The following is a 15,514-nucleotide window of genomic DNA, read 5'->3' as shown; positions in this document are numbered from 1 at the left end:
TCCCCAGTGTGGCACACAATACCTGTGGCCGATGCCCACATTTGTGCCCATTCAGACCAATGACCCAGGGGGGAATACGGCTAGGCTGTCCGCCGAGTCCCCCGGTGCACTATGGACCAAGGGTGCGGATCCAGAAGAGCGTGAAGTGATCGGTCAGGCTACTGACCGAGAGAAAAGAAGGCGGTCGCCGCACTCGGCGACCCCAAGTACCCTTAGTGCGGATCCCTCGGACGAGGGACCCAAAGAATTAACCAGTACCCTGGTCTGGCCGTTGGCGGTGTCCGGTGGAGGAAATGGAGTAAAGAGGCCACTTACCGGGAGTGACAGCGGAAGGAGTCGAGTGTCACCGGTGGAGCGGAGAGCGGAGAGGCGGAGCCCATCTATTCCGGGGACCGGCGGGTCCAGTGGCAACGGGCGATCCACGCCCATCCTGCGGACTGGTAAGGATAGTCCCTGTCCTTGCCAGGCTCCGATACCACCGCTAGAGGAGGAGAGGCCGTGCCAGGCCTGGACGGCGCACGTGGGCGCAGGCGGACTTCCGGACATAATCGTGGAGGAAGAGATCCCGCATGGGGGTCCATCCCAAGATGGCGGCGTATCCGACTCCAGCGATGATGGCGTTTCCGGCGGAGGTGGCGGAACAAGCGGAAGTAGAGGACACGCGTCTCAGCGATCGGGTGGTGGTTCCCGATCGACTAAAAAGACCCGGAGCAAGCGGCGGACAGAGAAGGGTGAGACGCAGCCGGCGATACCATTGTCCAGTGGTATGGGACAATCTGATGACGGCGAACGGGTCGGAACCCCGCGGCTGCCAACCGCCTACCCCTACGCCCAACCCCACGCCCTAGATAATGCCCCTGTCCCAGTCACCTGTTCCCGGGGATCATCATCCAGTTTGGGGGTGTCGGAAGGGTCCTTGGGGGTTGGTGAGAACCGGACTGGGGAAAGACTGGGCAGCTTTGCTTCCGAGGGTGGTTCAAGGGGAGGAGGACAATTGGGACAAGTATCAAAGTCCCGGTGGGTGCCTGAAGAGTCGGATGTACCTTCTGGGGAGGCCCCAAAACATGAGAGATGGTCCAGGCCCCGTTCCGCAATGACCTCTGGGGTATGCTCCTGGGGGGGTACAGATGAGGGAGACTCTCTAGAGTCTGGGCCCGAGAAGCCTAGGGAGACCCGTTGGTGGGCACCCTTATTTGAGGGGTACGTGGGGTGGATGGACCGCACGCGGTTCTTGCTAGAGAAAGATGACATAGTGGACTACTGGTGGGCTAAAGGGGAGTTCACGCCCGCCGAGAGGAAAAAGGAGATGCAATTCAGGTGGTTCATGATAGGCAGGAATGAAATAGAACCCATGGGTCCTGATATATTGTCAGACCCTGTAGACCCAGATGAGCCCTTGTCCTGGGTATTACCAGGGAGAGCGGGGAACGCCAATCTAACTAGGAGTAGTCGGGCTGAAAGGGCCATCACCGCAAAATATAAGTACTCCCATGGATTGGAGTACCCGTACGTCCCAGAACCCCTCATGCAGGAGATTGAGGATAACAGGGACCAGTGGTTAAGGGAGACCATAGAGGAGTATATGGTCAACAAGGGGGGTGCCATTACTGGCAGTAAGGCAGAAGAAAGGATTGAGCACCTGATAAGGGTATGGAGTATCGGGCGAAGTGTGTACAAACATAAAGTAATGTACCGGCCTGAGAGGGGTCTGCCGCGCACTTACAGTGTGACGGTACTGGACATGGGGGGTCGGGAGGTTAAGAAACCCGATCCCCGGCACTACTATTAGGAGGTATTGGGTAGCATTATGCGGGTTCGTGGCTGCTGGTCAGGGCGTGCTTGGCGCAATGTGACTTGTTGTTTTATAGATTGATGTTATGCTAATAATAATGTGTGTTCCATTTTACAGTGCTTCCTGAAGAAAGGTACTTCAAATTTAGGTCCCAGCCTGGGACAGTGGGATTCACCAGGGGGAGAATGTAGCCAAGCTGTAAAATGACTGCAGTCATCTCTCCTGCTGACAGTAAGGCCTGGTAAGTTATGGGCATGCCAGCAGTAATCATGGAGGTTTGCCCTCACACCCTGGTGAGGTGCCCTATGTATGGATGGGAGTGGTCACAGGTTCTGACTCCCTGGTTGGTGATGTCAGAGTTGTGTCCGCCCCCAGAGGATACATAAGGCACAGCACTGATCAAAAGTTAGGTAGTAGTTAGTGGTAGAGGAGTTCAGAGTTGATATGCGCTGCAGGAATAATGAGACTGTGACCAGGGACCTGGCGCAGAGTAGATATCCCTATGGGGAGAGGGAATCCCTAATCAAGGAGAAATATACCTTTCAGAGGGAAGCTACTGGATATAATGTGTGGCTAAATACACCCGTGTGGAGGGCAGCTAGCCACATCCAGCAATAAAGATGACTCTGATAAAAGATACCCTCGTGTGTAAGTGTGGAGTGATTACGCAGGGGGCTGCACCACAGAGGAGTTCCTCACCAGGACCATCCACAAGCTCAAGCTGGGATCCTGATGAGGTGGAGGCGCTGCACTGGATCTAGGTAGGACTCAAGCACACTACCTCAGCTGCCTGTCTGGGTTGGCAATCCCCACACAACATCATGCGGGAGACTCAGGAGTCCTGTTGCCAACAGGTGCACCACCAGACATCACACTGTAATGGGGACTGGTTAGACCACAGGGGCCAATATGAGATTGGGTGGGTCAGGCCGGTTCAGAAAATCCGTTACACACATAAGTATTTACTGTTCCTAATGCAAAGCCAGTATAACCAGCCTCACATTGATAAGACCCAAAAGGTTGAAACGGCTGTCTCTAAGTAGGTTTGTTGGCCATACTCTTCTTTAACCCATGCTTTGCTGTAAAAGCTGTGTTATACGGCAGTCATAAGCTTCAAGGGATCCATGTTAAAGTGGATAAGAAGCAAAATATGGTGCACTATGAGTGCTCATTTGCATGCCATTACCCAGAATCCCTGGCTGCAGGTGAAGCACTGTGTGCTGTGTGAGGCAGGTTTGGGGAGTTGCCTGGAACATGTGGATGTATTCATACATATTATTTATCAGTGATATACGGTGCAGGGTGTTTACGTTATTTGGGTGCCTATTTTTAATGTATTCAGTTATTATGTTGCTACATAACTTTAAATACATTACTGATTTTAAAAAAAGACAAGAAGTTTAAACAAAGATTTAAAACAGTGAAAACAATATTATTTTGGTCTTCCTATCGAATTATTATCTGCAGCTAGAACCAATAATCTTTTGCCAAGGCCCTGATGTCTAATAACGAGTACAATCTATTTACAGAAGCAACAGTGCCAAATTATTATTGATGGCTTCGGAGTGCTTCAGTAATTAGCACCAAGACTTGTACATTTGTTGGAATATGAAATTCACGTGTCAAAGTTGAGTATACATCAGTCTGCTTATACTGTACTTCTTGTCAAAGGAAGATTATATTTCCTTAGCGCATGGGTGTCAAACACAGACCTGAAGGGTCCCCATCAGGCCAGGTTTTATGGATATTCAATGCAGTGCGTGTTCAGCACACAGCAAGAAGTTGAAAGAGAGCAGGTCTGGCAGAAAAAATCTTTAATGACAAGCCATAAAATAGAGGGTTGTGAGCCTTCTATGCGTTTCGTGCAGGTTATGCACTTAATGGATATCCCTGCTTCAGCACAGGTGGCTTCGTTGTTGACTGAGCCCCTGATTGAGCCACCTAAAAATAATAACTCATTAGGCTTGAGGAGTCCTATAATATCAGTCTGAAAGGTCTTCTAAAAAATTTCACCCAAAGAGAAGTCAGATCAAAGCTATTGCACATTTTATAGCTGCTATTATAAGTAAAAAGGATGTTGCATTGGACTCAGTGAGCTCCTGTATGTTGCGATTTCACATAGAATATTCTGTTCTCTGCCGGTGTAATCCCCAGAAATTCATCTTATCAATGCGAGGCAGACATTTGAATATAGTACATTTGATGTGAATATAGTACATTTGATGTGAATATAGTACATTTGATGTGAATATAGTACATTTGATATGAATATAGTACATTTGATATGAATATAGTACATTTGATGTGGCTTGCATGTAGATGGTTACATGACTCCGTGGGCTGTGCAAACACAATGCTCAGAGCTGAAATCTGACCATGAAAAGATGTGTTAAATGAGAGGGATTACTGCCGGTCAGTCTTGGCAAATTCATTTCAGTTAGAGTGCCACTCCACTGGATTTCAGCTCGGCTCTCCATTCTTCCCCATGTCCTTCATGAGAGTGTCCGATCTTCAAACAAAAACCACAGAGTTTCCTAAGCTGTAAAAGGTGCACTCCCTGCTCCCGTGCCGGCACTCCCTGCTAGCCCACACTAGGGTTAGTCACGCGGGCACTCCCTGCTAGCCCACACTAGGGTTAGTCACGCGGGCACTCCCTGCTAGCCCACACTAGGGCTAGTCACTTCTAGCACGCGGGCACTCCCTGCTAGCCCACACTAGGGCTAGTCACTTCTAGCACGCGGGCACTCCCTGCTAGCCCACACTAGGGCTAGTCACTTCTAGCACGCGGGCACTCCCTGCTAGCCCACACTAGGGCTAGTCACTTCTAGCACGCGGGCACTCCCTGCCAGCCCACGCGGGCACTCCCTGCCAGCCCACGTAGGCACTCCCTGCCAGCCCACGCGAGCACTCCCTGCTAGCCCACGCTCACATACTATCGCACCCACTGAACAGGCGAGCGTGTGCAACACGTATGTTACATCTGTAATTCAGCACTGAACAGGCGAGCCTGTGCAACACGTATGTTACATCTGTAATTCAGCACTGAACAGGCGAGCGTGTGGAACACGTATGTTACAGCTGTAATTCAGCACTGAACAGGCAGCGTGTGCAACATGTATGTTACATCTGTATTTCAGCACTGTTCTCTAGTATCTTGGAATGCCTGCAGAATAAATGGCTCATTTAGGAGCAACTAATGAAATGTTAACAAATAAATATTTATTGTATATTCTGTAATATATGTAGATTTTTTTAACCATACCTTAAAATGCTAACTAATTAAACAAACAAACAATAAAAGTTTGGATTCACTTCATTGCAACAGTTATGTGTAGGTTTACGGACAAGTAATAGGACCAGGAAGTAATTATTATGAGTGTTCGACAAACCTATACATTTGCTCGCCCCGGGCGAGTGGATTTAACCCCCGGGCGAGTAAATATTGGCCCAAGCAGCACACGTTTGGTACTACACTGGCGACACACTTTATTCGAGCTGGGCTAGTCCCACGAATTCGGGTATACCCGGGTGTATTGAGGTTTGTGACTGTTTTCTGCCCGAGTGCATTGAGGTATTTTCCAAGCAGGGATTGAAGCATTTTATTCCCGCTGGCTGCAATACTGCACAGTATATATATATATATACTGCATTACAATTCATGAATGTATGCCATCTGGTAGACACGCGAAGCATTGCAGCCTATTAAATCCTAATCATTATCATTTAACAGATCAGCCGCCCGTCAGCCAGGCATGAACCCAGGCTGGGAAGGCAAACACAACGGGGCTTGTCAGAGGTGAGGAGCGGTGCATTCCAGGTATCTGCCAGGTACATACTGGGTATTTGCTCGAATAAAGTGTGTCGGTGCAGTAGGTGGCGAGTAGATTTTTTTGTGTGGCGAGTAGATTTTTTGGTGATTTGTCAACCACTGATTATGACCCATACAGTATTTATTCAAGTACGCACTTCGCAAAATGCGTTGGCACTGGATCGAGCCACCCAGTCTGCCGCCATTTTTAACATTTGTTTCAGAAGTTAAAATACAATTAGGGCACGAAGGTGTAACACTCATCACAAACAAAGTCACCAAATATACGGTACATATATATTTTGACACCAATATACTGCATTGGAGATGTTCACAATGAAATACAGACTGAAAAAGGAAAAGCAAAGACCAGCTGCTCAAAAAATACATTTGAACCAATGATGTTAGATCAAGGGCAAAGTGCTTGCAGGCAAAGGAACATCTCATTAAATGGAGCAATATAAATTTCATCTCATTCTCTTTTTTATCTAATTAGGAAAGCACTTGTAAAGCTGAGTACTTGGTATTGATGTGTAATACTCTTTGTAGACTTATTGCATACCAGAAGAAATGCAATGATTTATGAGCAGGGATTTGATGTGAAGCTTAACCCATTGACTACTGAACTATACTGCAACACAGAGCACAATATTCCAGTTCTTTGGAAGCTATATACCAAGATGACAAAATTGTCGACCTTGTTTTTGTTTGGAATACAGTTTAGTGTGGCTTCCTCTCTTTAATAACAACCACAGGCAGTATATCAACTTAGCATTGCTCTACAGCAGCGGTGGCCAACTTCAGTTCTCAAGGGCCACCAACAGGTCAGGTTTTCTGGATATCCCTGCTGAGCCACCTGTGCTGAAGCAGGGATATCCTGAAAACCTGACCTGTTTGGTGGCCCTTGAGGACTGGAGTTGGCTACTCATGCCCTACAGTATTATACAACATTTCCTGCAATTATAACTGAAAAGACATGAGGTTTACAAAACTCGGCACAGACTTTAATAAATGTTAAGAATTCTCTTGTCGGTCCATTAAAAATGATAAAGACCTACAGGTATGACAAATCTGCACTTCTCTATGGAACCACTATAGACTGCTATCATTCTGAAATGCACATACCTGCCACATAACTCACACTCATCAGTGTGATATTGATCTAATCTCTTCTTCCGATCGTACTCTATGAAACCAAACTCGATAACAGACCAGTCAATGGGAATTTGAAATGTGTACTGCTGGATAATTAACACATTGTTTTACCTGGAATTTGACGGAAGGTTGCACCAGTTTCTCCGCACATCAATCTGTTGGAAATGACAAAACAGATGTAAGATTGGGAAGGGATTTTATATAGGAAATAACGCTAAGGCAGCTTAAAAACTTTTCCCTCCTACTGTTCATTTATTGCACCATAATGACAAGCATGTTTAAACATTATAGAATGGGAATTCTCTGTTCTGCTTTACTTAACAAATGTGTTGTCTGGAGGTATCTCTGTGTATGTATGTCTTTATTTATATAGCGCCATTAGTGTACATAGCGCTTCACATTAGTCATACACGGGACAATCATATAAATAACAAATAATACAAATAACAGATCATGGGAATAAGTGCTTCAGACATAAAAGTAACATTTCGGAAGAGGAGTCCCTGCTCCGGGGAGCTTACAATCTAATAGGTGGGGAGAACGTACAGAGTCAGTAGGAGGGCATTCTGGTAAGTGCGTCTGCAGGGTGCCAAGCTTTATGTACCGTGTATAGTATTAGCCACGGTGCTACTCATATGCTTCTTTAAGCAAGTGGGTCTTTAGATTGGTCTTAAAGATGGATAGAGTGGGTGCTCGTTGGGTATTGAGGAGAAGGGCATTCCAGCGGTGCGAGGCAGAAAGTGAGAAAGGTTTAAGGTGGGAGAGGGCTTTAGATACAAAGGGGGTAGAGAGAAGACATCCTTCACATCTGTGCTGTTGCATCAACCTTTAAATGCACTGTCCTGTGCTTTATTGGAAAGTTTTTTTCCTCTTAAAGAGATCTATTTATTATAAGCATAAAAAATGGCTTAAAAGTGCTTTAAAGTGCGCGACATCGAAGGTATTCATATAAACCGATCTGCTATGTGCCGATGAAATTTACTTCTGGGAATTATGCAGCCAGAGGACAGAATATCATATACAGGTAATTACAACTTTGCTCACTGAGTCTCGTTAATGGAAAACCATCTATTTTTAATGCCGTCTATCTGAATGGCTGTGGCTTTCATGTGACTACTCTTCCAATTGAGGGCACCGAAGAAATCGCAGATCTGCATTTATATTATTAGACTCCAGTGTTCTTATGTCGATTATACTTTATTACATGGAGTGTCTTGAATATTATGATTTCATACAGACTTCCAAGCCAGGGCATACAGAAAATCCTTTTGATCAACATAATTGCACACATTGGCTCCCAAAGCTACAGTGCATTCCTTTTGTAGTGTGTGTAAGTAAGTGTAAGTGTGTGTGTGTAAGTGTGTGTATATATATATATATATATATATATATATATATATATATATATATATATATATATATATATATATATATATATATTGTGATGTCTCAGTCCCAGAGTCGGATCTTTTGTCCAGATCAAAGACAGGAACCACTGTACTTTCTAAGCAGGGGTTTATTTACAGGGTACAAAGCAGGTACAGGGTTAACTCATAACACAAACCAGAAACAAAAGACCTAACTCCTTCCAGGAGTACTGACTAATACTGCTTAGTCCCTAACTAATCGTGGGAGTACTAAACTCTTTCCCCACTTTACCCAGTGTACCTGTAGCAGGTCTCCTTTTAGTCTCTCACAGGGCTATCTGTGTGTGTCTTCAGATCAGTCTACAGCAGTGTCTCTCACCCTCTCTGTATAACTCTCAACAGTGTGTGTCTGGCAGCATGGGGGCGGGGGGGAGAATCTCTGTATCACTTCTTGACTATACAGGCTAGGCTAATTAGCTCATTAACTCTCAGCTGAACAGACCTTTCCAAGAGGATTAACTCTATGAGAGCTGTAAAGTCCCATAACTGCCCCATTCTAACCCTTAGAGGGCAGTGACGGCATCACATATCCCTCCCCCCAGCGAAACATTGTCTTGTGAGCGGCCCGTGCACTATTCCCGTGCATCAGCCTCTTTGTCAGACATGTCTGACATCCACATCTTCTTAAAGGTTTTCTTTGTATTAGACCTCCTGCTGAGCAGTAATAGAGTCCAGCGTAGTGTCCCACTCAGTCTTCAGAGCTTCGAGCTCTTCGCCTAGGTCACGCTGTTGTTTCTCTGCCTTCTTGCGGCCAGCACGCTCAGACTCCAGGTCCTTCCTCAGGTCTTGAAGCTGTCCTTTTATACTTCTTTTCTGGCTCAAGGCAGCTACCAATTCAATTCCTCTCATGGCCTTCATCTCTTCCCGGTGCTTGCTTTGGGTTTGTGTCAGCGCATCCTTCAGATTTTGGATCTCTGTAGTTTTTGTCGCTAGGATTGCCGCTGCTTCTGTTTTCCATGCCTCTTTCTCCTGGGTGTACTGATTTTTGGTGATGGAGCAGGCTCTTTGCTTCTCCAACTCTTTCTCCAGCTTGAGGTTGTCCTCCTTTATAGCTGTGAGTTGCTGGGACGTGTGTTCAGTTATCCGCTTTAGCTCTAGAAGCCTTTTATCCAACTTCAGTTTTTCAGATTCCAAGGTTTGGACATTTTTAGTTTTTTCCTATTCTGCTTCCAGTGATACTTGGGTAAGGCTCAGGGTGGCCTTCAGCTCATCATGCTGCTCGGCGCTCCTGTAGCACTTGCTGCTTTACTTTACCCAGCTCTGTTTTTAACGTGCAGACCTCTCGCTGAGAAACATGTCGCTCCTGTAGCACTTGCTGCTTTACTTTACCCAGCTCTGTTTTTAACGTGCAGACCTCTCGCTGAGAAACTTCTAGCTTGCCGATGAGGCATTGAACGTCTTGTTGGGACGCCTCATAGAACTGTTTCCAGTCAACACTCTTTTGGTCTGACTCACTTGGATTTCTGCTTATGGCGGTATCGGTAGCCTTTGTCATACCAAGGCTAGTAGTCACTCCTGTGATGATTGCGCCAAGCGCTCTGTGTTGTAGTCCACCTCAGGTCTTTTCTGATGCCATGGGGTAAGCTTTCCCTGCAGCTTCTGTTGCACACGGAGGTTGTCCTTTACGCGGGGCCACGTACTGCACCAACACACTTTATTCGAGCAAATACCCAGTATGTACCTGGCAGATACCTGGAATGCGCCGCTCCTCACCTCTGACAAGCCCCGTTGCGTTTGCCTTCCCAGCCTGGGTTCATGCCTGGCTGACGGGCGGCTGATCTGTTAAATGATAATGATTAGGATTTAATAGGCTGCAATGCTTCGCGTGTCTACCAGATGGCATAAATTCATGAATTGTAATGCAGTAAATATATATATACTGTGCAGTATTGCAGCCAGCGGGAATAAAATGCTTCAATCCCTGCCTGGAAAATACCTCAATGCACTCGGGCAGAAAACAGTCACAAACCTCAATACACCCGGGTATACCCGAATTCGTGGGACTAGCCGAGCTCGAATAAAGTGTGTCGCCAGTGTAGGAGTCCTCGTCGCCCTCTTCAGAACTGCAAGAACTGTGCTGAACTGTAGAAACCAGCACGAACCATGCCCCACAGAAAAGTTACATTCCATTGGTTCCGCGTTCCGAGGGCAAACTGCGGCCGCATGTCCAAGTTCATGGCATCTGTAGCACTCTATATACCTTCCAAAACTGGGTCGGTGTTTTGTCTCCAGTCTACTGGGAACAACAAGACCAGAGTCCCTCCTAGGTGCTGTGGGACTTCCTACTCCTTTACGCAAGTCAATGAGTCCTTGGGGATTCCTATTTGGATGAATAGTCTTATCGGACCTCCTGGAACGCAGGAAGCGGGAACCGGAGCACTCATCTGGACTTGAACTCTTGGACATCTCCTCGGCAGTCAAGTAACATTCGACTAAAGCGACCAACTGTTCGGCGTCTTTGGGGTCACTCTGGCTCACCCACTTCTGGATGGTGCGGGGGAGACCCCTCAGGAACCGGTCTATAACGACTCTTTCGACAACTGCAGCGATGGAACATACCTCAGGTTGGAGCCACTTCCTTGCAGAGTGTATAAGGTTATAGAGTTGAGAGCGGGGTGTCTTCTCTATATCATAACGCCAAGAATGGAACCGTTGGGCCCCAACCACGAGGGTGACCCCTAGCCGTGCCATAATCTCGCCTTCAGGGTGTCATAGTCTTTAGCTTGCTTGGGCTCTAAGTCATAATAGGCCTGTTGTGAGTCACCCACCAGGAAGGGAGCAATTATTCCCGCCCACTCCTCAGCTGGCCACCCTTCGCGTACTGCGGTGCGTTCGAAGATTGACAGGTACGCCTCAACGTCATCGTCCATCATCATTTTCTGAATGAGGTGCGTTTTTACCTGGTGAGCGACCTGTGGGGCCACTCTAGTCTTGGCAGTGATTTTCTCTCCCAACACTCGGAGCTCCTGGTGTAGGCGAAGTTGCGCCTCGTTTTTCTCTTCTTTTAGCGTCTGATGTAGGGACAGCGCCATCTGTTGTACTAACGCCGCCGTACTTTCAGTTTGTGACTTTGTCATCTGTTGTAAACTCTCATTATAGGATGTTGACATCTCCTCTTGGGTCTTTGCCAATTGTTGCAACACCCGCATTAAAATAGCAGAATTTTCTGTTTGTTTGTACTGAAGCGAGGTCAGAAATTCCTCCATTTTCCATTTTTACTGCCTTGTGGACTGCCCGTGTTAAACTCCACCAATTGTGATGTCTCAGTCCCAGCGTCGGATCTTTTGTCCAGATCAAAGGCAGGAAACACTGTACTTTCTAAACAGGGGTTTATTTACAGGGTACAAAGCAGGTACAGGGATAACACAAAACAGAAACAAAAGACCGAACTCCTTCCAGGAGTACTGACTAATACTGCTTAGTACCTAACTAATCGTGGGAGAACTAAACTCTTTCCCAACTTTACCCAGTGTACCTGCAGCAGGTCTCCTTTCAGTCTCTCACAGGGCTGTCTGAGTGTGTCTTCAGATCAGTCTAGCAGCAGCGTCTCTCACCCTCTCTGATAACTCTCAACAGTGTGTGTCTGGCAGCATGGGGGGGGGGGGGGGGGAATTTCTGTATCACTTCCTAACTATACAGGCTAGGCTAATTAGCTCATTAACTCACAGCTGAACAGACCTTTCCAAGAGGATTAACTCTATGAGAGCTGTAAAGTCCCACAACTGCCCCATTCTAACCCTTAGAGGGCAGTGACGGCATCACAATATATATATATATATATATATATATATATATATATATATATATATATATCTCCCGGGGCGAGTAAATGTACAGTATAGGTTTGTCGAACACTGTATATATACACACACACACACACACACACACACACACGTTTGTGTATATGTATGTGTGTGTTTATATGTATATGTATGTGTGTGTGTGTGTATATGTATGTGTACATGTATGTGTATATGTATGTACAGTATGTATATGTGTGTATATGTGTACTGTATGTGTTAAGCATTTCAGTTGTTGAATCACATCAATAACAGTTGCCGACAGCCCTACGTTGACACAAGAAATGCAGCTTGTTGAGTATAAAATGAGAGCACTCCAACACATGATTATTAAAATTATTATTTAGAAATGAGACCGTGAATAAAATTGATTGAATGATGCAGTGTTCAGGACGGGTGAAGGCAACACACATATAATTGTGTTAAACGGGTTTGTGACAGTCGTGTATCCAGCTGCAGTCACATAATACCTAGAGGTAAAGAGATTGAGTTCATCCTGCTCTACATACTTATTATTGAAGTAATTTAGCTCTGCATGATGCTGCAATAGTATTTGCTATACAATAATAGAGGTAAACGCTAGGCTGAAAGAGACTTTTTTTGAACATACTTCTTTACCATGTCAGTGTTCTAACACAGGACGCTCATCTCCAGTCCTCAAGTCCCCCTCCCCCCTCAACAGGACAAGGTTTCAGGATATCCCAGCTTCAGCACAGGTGGCTCAAAGACTGAGCCTCTGATTGAGCCACCGGTGCTGAAGCAGAGACCGATTGAGCCACCTGTGCTGAAGCAGGGACTGATTGAGCCACCTGTGCTGAAGCAGGGATATCATGAAAACCTGACCTGTTGGGGGGGGGAGGTGCTTGAGGACTGGAGTTGAGCACTCCTGTTCTAAGGCACTTTGCACCTGTCATCTTGTATTACTGAGACTTGGAGAACTTGTCCCCGCTGTTTTAAACATAAACCTGTGCTGGCATTTATTTTAAAGCAAACGGCTATAACGGCTATAGTTTCAGTTACCGGCAGCACGTTATTTTGGATATCACCAAAAAACAATCAAAATTGAATTACTGGGGTGGGGGAGCATGTGTAAAGTCTGGGGAGAATACATAATATTGGATCCAGATTTCATTTAACACTCATTGCCACAAGAGACCTCACTCACATGTTTAAAGCACAAAACACATCTTCGTGATGTCGTTTACAATGTAACAGTCCGGTACATTAGAAATACTTGGGAGCGACCCTTGCCTTGCTGTTAAATGTTAAGGTTCTCAGTTTATGGTCTCACTAGAGAAGGTTTTTTTTAAAGACTTCAAATGACTTTGCCCTTTGGATATGCCGAGTAACCCTTGTTGTATTGCTCCTTCTAGGCAATTCCACAAAGAAATATGCTTGAAATGTGTGGAACACTTTCATCTTTGTTCTGTACCGTCCTAGTTAAAACACCAATGAATTGTGCAGTCAAACTCACAGTGATGAGTGCAGTGTTTCAGGTCCCACATGGACAACCTGGATGGCGATATAAAAATAAAGATCTACAGTACATACAAAGAGTAGGCACTCCTAAAGTAAGGTAGTGGCATCATATGACGTGCACAGATTTAATAGAGAAATGAATAAATAAATACTGTGTGTGTGTGTGTGTGTGTATATATATATATATAGCATTTTTTCAGTATTTTAGTACTCAAACCTCCGTCTCTCAGAGGCACCATATACAAAGAACAAAAGTCCCAGTGGAAGTACTGTCACGGCCCCCTTAAACCTCCAACATCCCCGTAAAAATTTGGGGATGTTTTCCGTTTCTAACGGACTTGGCGCTTAACATTGAAAGCGCCCGCGGCGCCGAAACCAGAGAAAAAACGCCGCATCTGCCCGCGTTTTTAAAAATCCCGCGGTGGCGGCCGCAGGAGACTAAAGGCGGCCGCCACTGTAATTGGATTTTGTTTCTCTTTGAGAAATGTGGTGCCGTCCTTTGTACCCCCCATGTTTTCACCAGGAGAGGTTACTTTAATTATGTTTCAGAAGCATAAGCAGCAGAGAGAAGTGGATGCACAGTTTACTACAGGTCTGGGGTTCCCAGCTTTTTGCACATTGGGCACCCCTTACTAGAAAATATTTGTTCTGCAAACCCCTAATTAATTATATTAATTACTACTCCTCAGACTATCGCTAACAAAAACTGTGCAATTGGTCCCAGGCAGTATAGTGTCCTGAACGCGTGGGGGAATATAGCTGTGAAACACTGAGGAAGCTTCCAAAGTCACGTCCCACAATGCCCTGCTGCTGCATCTGCAAAGCATTGTGGGGAGTGACTTTGGAAGCTCCGGCTGTAATTGAGAGCTATTCACGCCCCCACGGGCTCAGGAACCCACTGCACTGCCTGGAATCCGCCATTACATCTTTTGTTTATTCGACAAGCGCCTTGGAGACTCCTCATGAACTGCTATAGGTACTTATAAGCAGGGAATCAATTATGAATATAGAGGACATCAAATATTTTTATGGAATAGGATATTTCCTTGGGGTGCCTCTGTATTTAGTGTTTGCTAACAGAATAGTTTATTGTTGGTCTCATCCTCCTCTTGGTTATATATTTTTTATCTAATTAGCTGAGAAACTGATGACATATTAATACATTTTGCGGACACACAGCACATGTCAATTAAATCTAGGTATACTGTGATTATGGTTAATAGATGCTAGCAGGATTTTAGCACTGCTCCTAACACACACACACACACACACACACGCACGCACACGCACGTATGTGTGTGCATGCATAACTACTGTGCATACACTTCTATTTATTGAGATATTTTAATGGACTGCATGGTTATTATAGCATCTGTTAGCTTTAAAGTCGAAGTATTCTTCCAGTAAGAAACTGTTGCTAAGAAACTGAAAGAGGAGCCTCTTAAGCCTTTAGCAAGGACGGAGATAAAAGGGAAGTGAAGGAGAAGGGGCTTCCTGCTTCTCGCAGCTTACACTGAAATCTAACAATAAAGCATACGTGTTTCTCAGAATGTCAGGGAAAATATGTTAATTGGCCTGCGCTGCACTGGGAGAAGGTGTTTTACCTGAGGAATGCACTGTATATTTAACCTGCAAATGAACAAAATACAGAATCTACACATTCCTCTTCGTACCCCGAAGGAGTGTTTGTACCTGACAAAATATTAAAGGGGCAACCTTCATAAATATGCCACGATCTGAGAAAACGCTCTGTTCTTTTATGTAAAATACAATGTTACCACGTTTGCTTCTGGAGGGAAAAGCCAGACATCACTTAGCAGGGGGCTCAAGGTAGTGAAATGACTATATCCATTTAGGACATTCTCCCAAACGTTCTCACTTTTTCAGTATTTTTGTTCTTGAGTGCTTATTATATAGGGAGCACTTTACAATACACACTTACTGTGCCAAATACATTTGAATGGGCATGGAGCAGTGAAACAGAAATAAACAAACCCATTAGGAAGAAGGGATTGCCATCAGCTCTGCATCCAAGTGGTTTGCACTCCAAAAT

At 45.5% G+C, this 15,514-nt stretch overlaps 1 protein-coding gene across 5 annotated transcripts in view; it reads left to right on the top strand.

The window, feature by feature from the left end:
• The window catches only part of LOC142467326 (connector enhancer of kinase suppressor of ras 2-like), a 497,579-nt gene that overhangs the window by 127,945 nt on the left and 354,120 nt on the right, over positions 1 to 15,514 (top strand). The window lies entirely within an intron of this gene.

This window comes from Ascaphus truei, chromosome 16 (genome assembly GCF_040206685.1).
Source record: "Ascaphus truei isolate aAscTru1 chromosome 16, aAscTru1.hap1, whole genome shotgun sequence".
NCBI lineage: Eukaryota > Metazoa > Chordata > Amphibia > Anura > Ascaphidae > Ascaphus > Ascaphus truei.
Note: the sequence above shows the minus strand (reverse complement) of the source record. Positions and strands in the feature narration are given on the sequence as shown.